This window comes from Cibotium barometz, chromosome 11 (assembly GCF_041138505.1).
Source record: "Cibotium barometz isolate CiBa-2024 chromosome 11, ASM4113850v1, whole genome shotgun sequence".
Lineage (NCBI taxonomy): Eukaryota > Viridiplantae > Streptophyta > Polypodiopsida > Cyatheales > Cibotiaceae > Cibotium > Cibotium barometz.
In genome coordinates this window covers 22,432,407-22,446,492 of record NC_141056.1, presented here as the reverse complement: position 1 = coordinate 22,446,492, position 14,086 = coordinate 22,432,407, and positions in this window count along the sequence as shown.

Sequence of the window (14,086 nt, the reverse complement as noted above, 5' to 3'; positions counted from 1 at the left end):
ACACTAATCATCTCCTTAATCTCATGGCAGCTTAAAGGGCCCCCATAGACCTCAACCTTCCCCTAATGGACCTCCGTTTTTCAGAAAGCAGGCGATTTCGAGTACTACGGGTAAGTCATCGATTCTCTGCAAAACTCTGAACTGCAGGAATAAGACAGATTGGTTGTGCAAACATTGTGTGTGCTGCAAGGAGGTCAACAGTTGCCATTGGGTGTATGTATGCACATTGAGGTCACTGGTTGTGACATTTGAGTGTAGTACAGTACCACTACAGAAAATATAGCAGTTTGTGCAGGACAAACCAAAGTGCTGTTTCTGGTAAATTTGTGTGTCTGGCAAGATGTCAAATGATGGCATAAACTAGATTGTTGCTGAGAAGCTTGATAAGAACAACTTCCATGCTTGGAGTTTCAGGCTGACAAATTTCCTGATGGGAAAGGGTTACTAGGACTATATAGAAGGTGAGCGTAAAGAGGCACCGGAGATATCGGAGATCAATCCGACTGTGCTGCTGCAGATGTGAAAGAGTTCAAGAATTGGAACTAAGGAGCCAGAAAAGTTATGTATTGACTCTCTATCAGTATACAGGACACCATGATTGGGCACATACAGGATGCCAAGTCTCCCAAGGAGGCGTGGGACACCTTGGTAAAACTCTATGAAATGAATACCAAGGCACGAAAGATATAGTTGAAGAATGAACTTCATACTGTGGAGAAAAAGAGTATGTCTGTGAATGACTATGCATTGAAGATCAAGGGTATTGTGGAATCCCTTGTATCTATTGGCGTTTCAGTAGATGATGATGATAAGGTGGAAGTCTGTCTACGTGGTCTCGGCCACAATACAAGGCATTCAAGACGTCTATTCATACTGAGGAAAACATTCCCAATTTCACAGATTTGGTGTCTATGATGATTATAGAAGAGAAGAGCTTGGGTGAAGACCAACAGTCTTCACAAAACAAAAACAGTTCATGACGAGGTAGAGGAGGCCGTGGACGCGGCCAAGGAGGTGGTCGAACAGGTAATGAGAATTATGGCCAGCAGCAACAATAACAACAGTCCCAGAATTCACAACAACAACAACATGCAAGCGGAAGAGGCCAATTCAGAGGCAGGGGGGAGTCAAAGAGGTCGTGGAAATTAGCAAAGGTAGTATAATGATACACGTGGATGCTTTTATTGCGGTAAGCCTGGACATGTGTAGGCAGATTATTATAAGAAGCAAGCTGACATGCAAAATGAGAAATGGTAGCAAAACAACTATGCATCCTCGAGCAGAAACAATGAGGATAATGAAAGGTTGTTTGTTATGCAGCATGTCGTTAATGCCATGTCTGAAAATGTTGAAGGAGCACATAAAGATGATGTATGGTACGTTGATTCAAGTGCTTCAAACCACATGGTCATGGGGAGTGGTTCAAGGAGATGAAAAACCTTGAAAGACCAGGTTTTGTGGAAACAAGGGATGGCACTGCTCATCCGATTGCTCATGTTGGAGATGTGCCATTGTCTATGCAGGATGGCAAAGTGAAGTACCTTGCAGATGTACTTCATGTTCCGAACATAACAAAGAATCTGGTTTCAGTTGGCCAGATGATTGAGCAAGGTTTGTAGGTTCGGTTTAACCCTGATGGTTGTTATGTTGAAGACTTTAAAGACAAGTGCAGGTTGGTTGCAAAAGGCAACAGAGTGGGTAGAAAGTTTATATTGAATGTAAACATGCCTGAAGTGAGTGTTGCGATGTTTGCAAATGGTTCAAGAATTGTTGCAGACACAGACATTTGGCATAAAAGAATTGGACATGTGAATGTGCAGAGAATGAAGTCTATGCAGACTAAAGGAATTGTGACAGGGTTGCCAAAGTTTAAAGTTGAAGGTATATAGAAAATATGTCTGAGAGTGTAATGTATGGCTGCTCTATTTGTGTAGAAAGAGCAAGTTGGTTCAAATAATGTCTGAGAGTGTAATGTATGGCTACTCTATTTGTGTAGAAAGGGAAAGTTGGTCCAAATAATTTCTAAAGGAGAGAATTCCATGAAAATTGCATGTGTACAATGCAAAGAAATGCAAAGAACTTGCATTTCGTGCGTTTTGCAACACAAGCACGTGTATTGGCATCACTTAATAACCACATCACTTGATATGAAGTGCAAAATGGAAAAAGAGAAGCCAATCTTACGAGGTTCATGCAGAAGGAGAATCAAAGGGAATAATGTCCTTGAAAGATTATTTGAAAGATTTTTATTTGCATAAAAAGACCAAGTTGGTTCAAATTATGTCCTAGAGTTTAATGTATGGTTGCTCTATTTGTGTAGAAAGGGTAAGCTGGTCCAAATAATTGTAAAAGGAGATAATTCCATGAAGATTGAACATGTACAATGCAAAGAACTTGCATTTCGTGCGTTCTTCAACAATCACATGTACTGACATCACTTAATAACCACATTACTTGATATGAAGTGCAAAATGGAAGCCAATCTTGCAAGGTTCATGCGGAAGGAGCATTTCGTGTTCATCCAGGCCTCAGTTCATGTCGAAGCATAATTACTTTGTCTTATATCCATCATACCTTCAAAGGGAATAATTTCCTTGAAAGATTATTTGAGAGTTTGCAAAGCAAAACACTTCTACGTCGCATTTGTGTCTTGGCAAAAAGCAATGCGGTCTTTAGTCACAACATCGACTTAACCACACCTCATGTGTACAGTAAGACGCACCATATATAGGTATGCAAAGAATATAATATTTCATTCCACGAGCTTGTGCACCAGATATAGGTATGCTAATAAGACTACTTCTGAATTGTCCTATTTATTACCAGGTGGTGGATTTTGATGAAGGGCATAGTTTCTTTTCCCGAGCTTCGTCATCCCACAAATGAGTGGGTGTTGAGTGAACTAGATGGAAGAATTTACCAGAAAAGAGGTTTTGAGTTTGTGCCCATGGTGGTTAGATTATGCCAATGGGACATACCCCCCTGACAAGGAGGCCTTGTGGAAAGGTATAGTCCCATGCCTTGCTCCATGTGATATATTGCATGCCTTCTCCATGTTATCCATTTGTTTGACATAATTTTGTGAAGCAAATCTACATCAACCTAAGCGATCTAGAGGTGAGGGATTAAAGCAACCTACATGCCATGGCAAGAAAGATGAAACAAGGGTAGATAGTGGGAAAGCATTGCCTACAAATGTTGCAAAAGAACCAAGTGGGAAAGACAAAGGTGCAACAAATCTTGGCACAAAAAATTAAGGTGGCAAGTCAACTATGGAGAGAACTAGTCCCCAACAAGGAAGAAAGTCAACAAAAAAAGAAAGCTTGTAAGTAGAGATGAGAAGGAGGATGATGAGGTAGAGGAGGACGATGACATGAAAGATGAGGAGGTGAAGGAGGACAAAGATGATGACACAGTTAGTTCAGACAATCCCGCAACTAGTAATGGTTAGCTGACATTCTATTATAGCCGTTATAATCATTTCCTTTAAAGCATGTGTTTAATTGTGTGACCATGTTTTGTTTTTTTGTATAACCATGTTTTGTTTTTATATACAAGTGTTTCAAAATATATCACCGAAGCACATGGCTATTTTGTGAACCATCATTGATATAGCAGATAATATAATTTGGAGAAACATCTCACAGTAAGTGTATGAAAACCCCAACTTGTATTTTGAACATAACTACTCCTAGTTCCAACAAGGTTCTAATATTAACTTGGATCCTAGGCATTACACTAGGTTGGACAAGTTTGTTGGGGGCTTGAACAGGTCCGAAAATATAGGAAGCCATCTCTCATCTTTGGGAGGATGTTTAATCGTGTGGGAAAATTTTCTAACAGGGTTGCCTATAGATAAGGACACTCTGCTAGTCCCTCACTTGAACAGTTGGCCTTGGTAACCACTAGCATCGGTGATCATTTTGGTGACATAGTGGAGGCAGCAAGAGCACATGATCTAGATCTACAATGTACTTTATATCTTGAGTTGCAAGAGAGTTGCCATCACTTTGACGAGATAGATTTTGAAGAGGTATGAATCACCACTTTCTTTTCTTCTAGTATTGGGAAATTAAAAGAAAACTCTAAATCACTTTTCAACCAAATGAGATGTATGGCATGAGTGTGTAGGTAATAATGTTGACAACCCCATGGTTTCCAGGGCATGATGCATATATGCCACGTGGTGCTACTTCTACAGCTCGGCAACTTTCTTACTATCCACCACCCAGAGCTACCAGTATAGTACAACCCAGTAACTTGCTTATTATCCCACCACCACCTGAAGTAGAAATGACACTAGCAATGATGCCATACTCTTATGGTATACCACAGCCTAGCATGACCAACCCATATCAGTATACTCTTATGGTATACCGCATGACCAACCCATATCAGTATTCGAATTAGGCTGTGGTATACTCTTATGGTATACCACAGCCTAGCATGACCAACCCATATCAGTATTCGAATTAGGGGGGACCTCCATGACCCAATGCAAAGTAGCATGATCATGCAACTTCAAGTAGTGCTGGTGCCCCACATGGAATATGAGTCATGGAGATTTCCATGGATTTTGTATGGGTTTTGTATTGATGTTTTCCAAGGAATTTGAATTCAATGTCTCATGTATAGAAGTGACTTTTATCAATATCTCTTTAAAGTGTGCAATGTGTTGGTGTGTACGTGTGTCAATAACCAAAGAGAGAGAGAGAGAGAGAGAGAGAGAGAGAGAGAGAGAGAGAGAGAGAGAGAGAGAGAAATTTTAGAGGTACCTATGTATTAAGATTTCAACCAAGAAAACTTATTGATGTTTTCCATGGATTTTGTATTCAATGTCTCATGTGTGTGTGTGTGTGTGTGTGTGTGTGTGTGTGTGAGAGAGAGAGAGAGAGAGAGAGAGAGAGAGAGAGAGAGAGAGAGAGAAATGTTAGAGGTACCTATGTGTTATGATTTCAACCAAGAGAGTGTGAAAGAGAGAATGTTAAAGGTACCTATATGTTACGATTTCAACCACTCGCACCAGTTTCGTAGAATTGCTTGCAAAAAAAGCACCCAGGCCATTGGTACAAAGTGGGTTTATAAGCTTAAGTGTAAAGATAATGGTACAAGGCAAGGCTTGTTGCATAGGGGTATGATAAAGAGAAGGGCATATATTATGATGAGACATGTACAACCATGTCTTGTATGCCTACGATCAAGTATATTATTGTATCAGAGCACATCATGGTTGGAATGCACATTGGATATTAAGACTACCTTCTTAAATGGTGACTTGCATGAGGAGGTTTATGTATCTTAACCTCATGGTTTTGTTGAGAAGAGGCAAGAATCTAGAGTATGCAGATTAAGAAAAGCCTTATATGGCTTTAAGCAGGCTCCTAGAGCATGGTATGAGAAGATAAACATACTTGGTTGCAAATGGTTTTTGACATGACAGATTTGGGCTTATTACATTATTATTTGGGCATATAGTTTATGCAATGTGATATTGCAGTCAAAGTACTTACATGCTACACTAGTAGAGACACGTGCCAGGATTAGTCTCTAGGATGTAGGTGAGTTTTTTGATGCATCACTTTATCAACAAGCTCTTGCGTGCCTCATCTATCTATGTAATACATGAGGCCATACATTCAGTTTAGGATCTCCCAGTAGTTCAGATAATTTATGCATAGTCTCTTGAAGCTAAGTATTAGGGTAGTCTATAAAGTGAGTATTCATATACTTATGGGGCACTCATTCCCTTGTCCTATTCTATGCTAAGGGGGGTGATATTTAGCTACATGCTTTCAGTGAGATTGGTAGGCTATAAAGTGAGTATTCATATACTTATAGGGAACTCAGCCCCTTGGCCTAATCTAAGGGAAGTAAGGATTAGCATGCTATAAAGTGAGTATTCATATACTTACATGGCACTCAGTCCCTTGGCCTATTCTATGCTAAGGGGGGGTGATATTCAGCCGCATGCTTTTAGTGAGTCTGGTTGGTCTAGATGTTATGACACGAGAGTGTCCACACTAGTAGACACTCTCGTGTCAGTCCCTTGGCCTATTCTATGCTAAGGGGGGGGGTGATATTCAGCCGCATGCTTTTAGTGAGTCTGGTTGGTCTAGATGTTATGACACGAGAGTGTCCACACTAGTGGATTTTACTTTCACCTTGGTGATTCATATATATCATGGCTCAATAAACAGTGGTGACCACTTTAAGATATGAAGATGAGTGTACATGGAAGTTTTTACATCGATTGTGGAGCATGTATGGCTCGAATGCCTTTTGGCAAACCTTGGTGTTAGCAAAGGTCTCCCATCTCCATCTTTACTAATAGCAGTAGCTAGAGTGCATTTGCTGTTGTTACAAGGAACAAAGTGTTTTATGCTCCCATAAAGCACATTGAGGTGCACTATCATTACGTAGAGAGAGGCTCATTATAAGAGAGATTAGCGTAGCTTATGTCTCTATACACAATAATGTGGTAGATATGTTCACGAAGGCTCTCTCTTAACAAAAGTTTGAAGCTTTTCAAATGCTTTGGGATTTTCACTTGGGGATTTATCAACCACATGATCCCTATACATGTTCACATCATCACAACATGGGGGATTTATAGCCATTTATATGGTAGTGATGTATGAATGTAGGCTAATAATGGGCCGGGGCACTTTTTCCCTCTTTAGGAGGTTTTTTTTCCTTGGGCATATGTATACACTCTTATGAGTGTGTGTAAGTGATTTTATCATATCACTTCACTTGTACTTTACTTATTCTCATCAATCTACTTTGAGTGTTGTGATTCCATTTATCTCTCTAGACGATAGCTCTAAATGTGCCTTCCTCTCATGGGAGACAAAGAGGGATCTTCCATTTCAGCCACAACTCTTCCCAAAGAGAAGAAACCCATTGACTATGAAAATCTTCCAAAGAAACTCAAAGAGTATTGTAACCCTATGTTGGAGAAAAAGTAAATGAAACAAGCCTAAGAGCGTGTAAGGAAGGTGCATGCTGAACTAGAAGGATACTTGAGCAAGTGGTAGAGTACGAATCATAGACCTGGCTTGAGAAAATCCTATACCCTATTTTAGAGTCAATCATAGAACCAAAAAGGAAACCTTAGAGCATGCAAAAGGCCATAGTCAAAACCCATGACCATTCTTAAGAAGTTGCAAAAGGAGCCAATTCCAGAGCCTTTACCTTTGGAACCAATCCAACCAGATTACATATTAGTAAATGCAATGAAGGAGGACTCAGTGGGAGGAGCATGTAAAAGGCCATATTCAAACCCATGACTATTCTTAAGAAGTTACAAAAAGAGTCAATTTCAGAGCCTTTGCCTTTGGAACCAATCCAACTAGATTCCATACTGTTAGATGCAATGATAGGGGAAACAGTGGGAGGAAAAAGTTGGCTAGTTGGCCTTTCATGGGTCGCCATAATCACCACAATATTCTCTTTGATATGATAGGTGGTGACTTCATTTTGACCCCATCAGGAGGGATTTCTTCCTAGGGATCAATGCACATTTTGTATACATTAGGAGGTCCAAGCCAACCTCCAAGTGAGTATAAGTTAAGTGAGCATGAATATTGCACAAGGGACAAAACAAGCCTCAAAATCTTCTTATCCTTAGAATTTAAGTCATGATAAGTTATCTTTTACACGAAAATTCTCAACTTCGGAGAGACTTACCCCGCTACTATATGAGTGAGAACTTAAGAGCCCACACAACTGAACCTGAAGTTGAGAAGGACGAGCGTGATGCCCATTGAGCATACTCCCTCCATGACCAAAACAAGGACATCCAAAAGTTCCCATGGATAAGCTGGGACACCTACTTTGAGAGGTGACAAAATGAATGCCGGATTACCTGTTGTGTACAAGGGCCTTACATTATCCACAATCTTGGATGGTGGTGATGGTATTAACATAATCACTATGGATTACTAGGTGGCTTGGGGTAGACCACCACTCATAAGGCATAAGCGTCATTGTAGTGAAGCTTGCCTACAGGAACACAACAAAGTTTGCATCTTGCAAGATGCAAAATTTAAGATCTTTGGGCTAAGCTTCCACCACACATTCATGGTGATGGATTTTCAGAGATGAGGGCCATACATGACAAATGAGGTAAGGCTTGTTCATGATTAGGAAACTAATCACATTTATATACGTAAGGGTAACCAATCCTTGAAAGTAACTTGAAAAAAGGGAAGACTCATGCCATGGGTCGAATCGATCTTAGGCATTTGATCTGAATATCTTTTTCCTTATTGACCAAGGCTTTTAATCTCTAAAAGTAAGCAAACATCTCACTTTTTATCTTCATGAAGTAAACCCACACTTTCCTAGTGTAATTATTAATGAATGTAACATAGTACTTGCAAAATATAATTGTTACAGTCTTGGTCAGTCCTCCCTGCATATCAGAATGTATAACATCAAATGGCCTTGAACTGATGTGCTTTTTATATGAGAGAGCATGTTTGGACTGCTTACCAAGTTGGCATGGTTAACATAATTTGTGCATACCATCAACCTTAAAATTTGGCAAACCTATATAATATTTTCCAAAAGGGGATAAGAAGAGAGAGGGCTAGGAAACTGTGTATATCAAACCCCTAGAGGCTCAAAACCTACCAGCTTTAATCCTAAGTCACTAAAACATGGATGGAGATAATGTAGTGTTACCTCTACAATGCTTCCATTATTGCAAAGGACCTCACCATGTAGCTAAGTGTCTAGTTAAGAAGGCTATGCTTGTTGTGCCACAAGCTCTCGGCCACCATCACACACAAGTTTTGGGATCGATAAGATGAATGTGGATTTCCCCCTTATTAGACCCAACCCAAGACCCCAAAACATTGGCAAGTCTCAACTTGTTGAGCATAAGAGAAGACAATCCCTCTTAACACAGTCACCCCCTTTACCAATTGAGGAAATCTCAAAATAAGTGAGATCCACCCAAAGACTTGAAAGTGTAAAGCTAAAAAGGTAGGGAAAAGGTAAAAGACTATGTGATAGTTCATGATGGTTCATGCAAGGATGTTGCTTCTAACAGTTCATCATCATCCTCAGAGGCAGATATGATTCTACAACCAACCTTTGAGTTAGAAGAATCTATCATAGACCCTAACAGCTTGCCAAAAAAGTTGGCAAAATACCCAAACCATATAGAGAAGAGAAGAGCAAGCTAGAAGCTACTCAAGAATTGGTTTAAAGCCTACCAAGAATAGATAGAGCGAGAGGTTCCAACAATAGTAGTAGTTTTTGTAGGTGACCCTGCTCTTCTATGTTGAAATATACAAGTGAATGGGTGTGTGTGCGGGAACAAGCCCTTAGCAAGAGGCTGTAAAAGAGAATCTGTAAAATGAGTGGGTAGTAGTGAAAAGGGTGAATGGAATCTACTGGGAGAGAATAAAGGGTAGCATGAGAAGATCTAGGATGTGTGGAGATATTTTGGGAAAAGTGAAGAGGTGGAGAGAATCAAGGATGAGGTGTCCCCCCAGATGTAGGGGAGGTGGCACAAATCAAGGAGCAGATCATGGACAAAATTGTATAAATTGAGGTTGTGCTAATGAAGATCTAGCTGGTTATTGTGTCAATCTCATGTCCACATTGTGCTTCTAATCACCTTCTTTAATTGCTCTTTAATATCATATTAATCCTCACTTATGCCATTATGAAGTGGTTAATATTTGACCCACCATAGCTCATTTCATTGCATTAGTGATGGTATCCATGTAAATTTTAACTTGGTATCAGAGCCAAAGATCCATGCCCATCCTTGCTTTAGCCTATTATTAATTTCTTAATCCATCATTTAGTGATTTAAACCATAGCTACGTATACACCTCTTTGAAGAAGCATTAATTGCTCTTAAACCCCATCACTGTTCATCAAATCCTTTGAGGGGGCTCATCATCAGGTCAGGGCGATCTCCATCCCCAGCTCATGAAGTTTGCATCGCGCGCAGGTTGGCGCATTCTGAGTTTTCCCCAAAGCTTGTCAGAATCACTTCAAACATAAAATACACATTGCTCTAACCAAATCAGACCTCAAGAGAGAGTTCGTGAGGGTTTTCCAACGCTGCGAACACGCTTGTGTGGTTAGAATCGCGAACAATCATCGCCAACCAGCAACCAATTTTAGCTCTTGGTATTCACAAAAAGTAGTTGTGATAATTTTGAGATTAATAACTAATTATTATTCCTAATCTTGAGTTTATGGTGCTTAAGGTAATGCTAACTCACTGCTAAATCTTTCCCCAATAGCCCCTTGTTGTTGGATAAGTGCAAATTGGTCAATTGAGTGCTCCAAGCACACCAATTTTTTGCATAGTGAGCAGAGATAAACCTCTGCTAAATAAACATAAATTAATTGGGTCTAATCTCCATCAATTGGAAGTATTGGTGGTTCATTAGTGCCATTGGGGACTTACTACAGCCTTGTGTACTATCAAATCACAAAAGATCCCTCATTCTGAGCCCGATTGAGCTTCATCAAGTTGCTCTATTTTCTACACTGTGAGCAAAAAATTGATCCAAGTAATTTGGTCATTAATTGGTTAAAAATCTCACCATTTTGGATCATAGAGGGTTTAAAAATTATATTTGGGTGTTGATATAACTCTAAAAATCATCATCTTACATTTTCCCCTTGGTTAATGCTTACAAATCACACTCAAATTCAAGTTGTTCACAGCCAATGTTGCATTTGGGAATGTGCATAAGAAATGAATGCTATATGCATTATGTATTGGGCACACATGGGTGAATACATCATTGTAAATATGGTATCACGCACTACCCTTGTCTAGAATAAGGTAAGAGGTAAGACCTCCCGCATAGATTTGGGTTTTCATTGCATAATTAAAAAAATGACACAATTTACACAAGATAAATATCAAAAGCACAAAAGATCGACAATACATTAAAATATGTTGCTCACATGGAGCAAAAGCTAAAGGTCAAGCTCATGGCCCTAGCCATGAAAGAAGAAGAACATCTCTTTTCAAGAGGACTGATGTGGTGAACACGTGCAAAGCTTGCTGACGCTGCGAACGAGAGAAAAAAAACAATTTTTAATTTTCCACTTAACTCGACCGAGTTCCTGGATACCCAACTGAGTATAGACACATGCTTTTTTATTTCAGTATTGCAAAGGGAAAAAAAATCTAAAAAATAAAATTTTAAATTTTCACTTAACTCAACCTTATTAGGTGGATACCCAACCAATGAGTAACACATGTAAAGCTCGATGATGTGCGAAGGAGAGAAAAAATGTGGGTACCAATACATGTTTAAAACATGTGTTATAGCAAATCAATTGTGTAGTGACACGTGTTTCTTGCTTCAAAACCCTAATCCTAACTCAATCGAGTTACCTGGGTACCAACCCATCTTTGACATGTGTGAACCAATTGTGTAGTGACACGTGTTCCTTGCTTCAAAACCCTAACACTAACTCGGTCGAGATATAAAAGCCCCATTCCCGCCCCCCCTCCATTCTCATTGTTCACTCTTAGAGCTCCCTCACTCCCTAATCTAAATTAGTTTTTCACATGTAATCTTTCACCTAATCTCCATTAGGTCTTCCCTAATCTTTATTAGACATTTTGATCCCTTCCATACCTAGTTTAGGGTTTTCATTGGGGCGGCTTCACATCATCCTCTTTAGCATGGATTCACATGAGTCCATTGAGGACCTCATAGCTGTGATTCACTGTGAGCTATCCACCAACGGTCCGTGCGAGTGCATGTGACACACCATCACCTTACACAGTGTGGTGGACCTTGAGGCAATGATGTCCTCCTTATGCCCATTGGAGTTTCACGTGGCTTGTCCTACTGTGAGGTGGACAATCTCCCTAGCATTAGGGATTATGTTTTAGATCTATTTAGAGATGACCAGGGATTCTGCCCTGTGATTGGGAAGCCGATTCTTATTTCTAGGTTCTCCCATCCAACTAGTGGCACATATCTATAGTTGATATATAGTCGCTTATGGGAGGATGTTGCACCATCGCCAAATTCCCTTATACTTTACAAAGCAGTTATATGCAGATTTTGTATTGAGACTAGAGGTGGACTACGGTACTACTCATCTTTGGCAGTGGTGTGGGCAAGGGTTGCTTGGGCGAGTAGGGTAGGCTGCGCCCCCCCCATTCCTTTGAGTTATTGAGGCAAAGTCGACCTTTGTGGCACTTCTAACTGTTGCTCTTGGATCATAGATCCAAGAGCAAACTCGACCTTTGTGGCACTTCTAACTGTTGCTCTTGGATCATAGATCAGGGTCGATGTACAACTTCGACCATTATTGAGGTAAACCCGACCTTTGTGGCACTTTCGACCGTTGCTCTTGGATCATAAATTAGGGTTGATGTACATCTTGCCTACTACACAGAGAGCATCTAACATGTGGTGTGGTTATTTTCACCGACAATGTCTTTAGTGGACTGAGGTTGATACCTGTTTTTGATTTGTTTACTTACATGTATTTTAATGTCTCGTGTAGTCTTTCTATGCATCTTATTCATGTTTTCTCTTTCATGTAGACACCACCTACACATTCTACTATGGAGCCATCATCATTAGAGGTAGTGTTGGGACTTACAGAGGTTGAGCATACGAGGTTAGAGATAGACACCACTTGCACATTCTACTATGGAGCCAACATCATGAGAGATAGTGTAGAGATTGACTACAAAGGTTGAGCATATGAGGTTCAAGATGGAGCAGATGAGAGCATAGATGGGGGAGAAGAGACATAGGCTATATGATGAGGTCACGAGGCACCACATAGTCGAGCATAGGGAAGAGTAATTTTTTTAGTAGTCTCAACAAATTGTTCGAGCCGCCACCGAGGAGTATGCAATGACCCTTATCTTACCTTATATCCTCCACCTCCATCGAAGATCCTAGCCTGATGACCATTTGCTAAAAAGCCCTGTAGGTTCTACGTGAGAGAGAGTGCTTAGTAAGTTTTCAGCCCCTCGATGCAACAAATTCTATGTGAGGGAGAGTGCTCAGTAAGTTTTCAGCCCCTTGATGCAGCAAATTCTATGTGAGGGAGAGTGCTCATCAGTAAGTTTTCAGCCCCTTGATGCAGCAAATTCTATGTGAGGGAGAGTGCTCATCAGTAAGTTTTCAACTCCTCGATGAAATAGGTGCATACATGCTAGGATACAATTAATTCTTCCACCTCTCTTGTATCTCCCTCTTACTCTGGTGTATGATGAGCTAGATGCCCAGTTTGTAGGTATGACATCGGCCTAGCCACCCGCCTATTGAGTTATGGGTATTGACAATCTTTTTCTAGGGATAACAGAGATTGATCCACAGATAGGGCATGGCACAAGAGGACTTGCTAGCCATTGCTCTCATGAGTCACGCATTGAGACCCTCTTGGAGGGCTTTGAGGAGCCAATAGAGTTGGAGTGGACCAAAGGAGAGTTTGAGTAGCTACAGGTTGTTCTAGAGGAGAGCATACACACATCACTTGCGCATGTTGTGGCGGTGCTAGACCTAGTGGCTCATCTGCCGCCGCCGCCGAGACTTATCAACATAGAGTCATTGTTGAGCAGGTTGCATGTGTGGAGTGGGCGATAGGTGTGCATGATGACTTCACACTTTGGCTAGAGAGACAGGCCAATAGACTGCGAGCATCATGAGATATAGAGGCACAGAGGGCTCTTGAGGCAGTGAGGACAAGCGTACTACTGCATGCACCCAGGGTGGAGGCTACATAGCAAGATTTTACTATTGCATAGCGAGGTATAGAGACTCCTTGATATCAAGGTAAGTTTATAGATGATGATCCACATTATCTAGACTTGGATAGTTACAGTGACTAAACCCAGAGTAGCTGGGTTAGCACTTACTTTTGTAGTCATCATATGATGTTTTTTTTTGCTATTGTCTCGTGAAGCCTAGAGTAGTTGGGCTAGCACCCTTATGTTGTAGTTTCATGATTTGTCCCATATATTATTCTCTTATATTTATTCATTATCCCATTTGAGTTACATAGAGGTGTATCATTTCCCTCTCTCACCCCCTCTCTCTCCAAAGCACACATGTACATAAACATT